At 32.4% G+C, this 2,480-nt stretch overlaps 1 long non-coding RNA gene and 1 other non-coding gene across 2 annotated transcripts in view; one reads left to right on the forward strand and one right to left on the reverse strand.

The window, feature by feature from the left end:
* Positions 1–1,312, reverse strand: part of LOC132049567 (uncharacterized) — a 98,179-nt gene extending 96,867 nt beyond the window's left edge. The window contains exon 1 of the long non-coding RNA XR_009413122.1: positions 1,218–1,312. This is a non-coding gene — a long non-coding RNA (uncharacterized LOC132049567). The remainder of the gene's footprint in view (positions 1–1,217) is intronic.
* Positions 1,313–1,839: 527 nt separating this feature from the next.
* TRNAH-GUG (transfer RNA histidin (anticodon GUG)) lies at positions 1,840–1,911 on the forward strand. The gene has a single exon. It is a non-coding gene; the product is annotated as a tRNA-His (tRNA).
* The last annotated feature ends 569 nt before the right edge of the window (positions 1,912–2,480 follow it).

Below are 2,480 nucleotides of genomic sequence, written 5' to 3' on the forward strand. Positions count from 1 at the left end.
AAAATTTCCCCCGGGGGTAAAGTTTTAAAAAAAAAAGTGAGGGTCAAAGATCAAAAAAAAATTTTTTTGGGCAAGGTCAAAACCTCTTAATCACTAATAAAAAAACATCACCTCCACTCAATAATTAAAACTTGAGTTACCTCCACTCAATAAAAAGACTTAAGAGTCACCTATAGTTAAATGGCCCAAGAAGTTTTGGAGTTCCTTTAGCCGGGCGTCTAACATTTATAAGTGAAAGGGCTTTAGTAAATACATTTTTTTTACCGAAAATAGTTTTTTCTTTTATTTTTTCTTATAATTTATTTTTAATTACTATTCAGGACCCAAATGCCACATGTCCTTTTTTGATTAGTCATCATGCCATGTCACCGCGAGTAAATTACACATACTTTGTAATTTTAGCTAATTGTTAAAAAAATGTTTAATTGGAGCAAATTCGATGTTGTCTGAGTGCTCAATAGAAACACCCCAAGCCGAGCTGCCAAGTGAAAATCTTGATAACCATGTAATCTCGTTGATGGGTTTGGCCTATTTTCAAAACTTCATAAGAAATCGTCTAGTATAAAAATCCAAATGAACATGTATGGAATATATTGTAGGGGATTTTACATAAATGACTACATTTTGGGGGTTTAAAATTTTCCATAGCCGCATTTTCAATATTTATATGGCATAGCTACTTTTTTTTTCTCGCTGTATTCATTTTTTTTTTTCCGTTGTATTCTAATTTTTTTCTTTTTTCATTGTATTCATGAAATAACTATCGGTATTCATAAATGGGCTCGTTGTATTCATGAATAGAACGAGTACAACTCAATACATAAAAACATATATACTCCAAAAATTAACAAATACATCCTAAAAATGAATATACAATCTAAAATATTAACAAAAAACTCAAAAAGTGAATACAATTGTCTTATTCATGAATACAACAACACCAACCACTAGTTCCGGCGTATCCGACGGTACTCTACAACAACAACAACAACCAACGCTTATGCTAACAAATACACCCTAAAAAATGAATACTATCGAAAAATTTAACAAAAATAGCTCAAAAAAGTGAATACAATCGTCGTATTCGTGAATACAACAACTTTCCGGCCAGATAAAAGATCAAGCTCACCCGTATCCGACACCGACACCACCTCGCATCTACGAAAACATCGCCGTCACCAACAACCGCCGCTGTTATCCTTCATCGTCATTGTCACCAACAACTCCGCCACTAAAACGAAATCAAAGCTTGTTCAAGAACCGTAACAATTTTCAAATGTTTTTTGTTAAAATAAAAAAAAATTAAAGAAGATTATCGAACAAAATACACATAAAAAACAACTAAAACGAAAGAATTGTTGTGTGTATTTTTAGAGAGAGAAAGAAAACGGAGTGTGTTTTAGAGAGAGAAAAGAAATGGAGATTTTTAGAGAGAGAAGATAGTCAAGCAGTTGTGTTATGAACATGTTGTTAAAACAGATTTTGTAGAGAGTACCCCCCCCCCCCGATGGGCCATGTGGCAAGTAGAGAGAGAGAGAGAGAGTCAAAGAACTGACATTTCTAATGCTTTTTTCTTTCTTCCCTTTTTCTTTTTTACTTTATTTTATTTTAATAGTTATTAAGTGTCATGAAGATACAACTATTAGCTATGGAATGTAATTAATTGAAATTGTAGCTACTAAATATAATGATAGTAGTAGTTAGTTACATCTTAATTATCCCTATATTGTATGATGTATAATTATATTTGATATATACACTCCTAACCAAATTCTTTATTTTTTTGGTAAACATAATCAATGCTACTAGTTATAAATATTACAATTACGTTCACACCTTGTGGCTGTAGTTTAGTGGTGAGAATTCCACGTTGTGGCCGTGGAGACCTGGGCTCGAATCCCAGCAGCCATACATGGTTTTTTTTTTTTTTTTTTTTTTTTTTTGTTTCTCTTTGTTTGATCTGGATGGTCAAAATTCAAAGGCGTACTTCATGTTATTCAAAGTTATGTCATTTTGATAGGCAACTGTTGTCCAAATTATTATGCATGAACGATGATTTGTTACTTCTATGCCGTCCATTAGTTGGTTGATCTGTTGTTTACTGTTTTTGACTAGTTATCTTCGAACGCGGTTTCAAAAGTTTTGTAATTCTAAAATCTAGAAGGAATACTCTGATAGTCAAGAATTGGGAGGTGTTAAAGGGAAGGACATATGTCTCTTCCAATGTATTTTTTTCCATTTAAGACTAAATTGGAAAAGAAATGGTATGCATTAATTAATCAATTAATAACTACGTCCCAATTACAAACTAGTTAGGGTCACGTGAATTTTCTATATCTACTGTGATCCATTTCATTCTATAATTAGTAATTTGTCAAAGGTGATTTAAGGTTTGTCTAACTTCCATGCTCATCTTCTCGAGTTTGATGAACTTAACGGAAACGGTTAACCTTCAGGGCCTAGTTAGTATTGCCAATATA

Source organism: Lycium ferocissimum, chromosome 3 (assembly GCF_029784015.1).
Source record: "Lycium ferocissimum isolate CSIRO_LF1 chromosome 3, AGI_CSIRO_Lferr_CH_V1, whole genome shotgun sequence".
In the NCBI taxonomy this organism is placed as follows: domain Eukaryota; kingdom Viridiplantae; phylum Streptophyta; class Magnoliopsida; order Solanales; family Solanaceae; genus Lycium; species Lycium ferocissimum.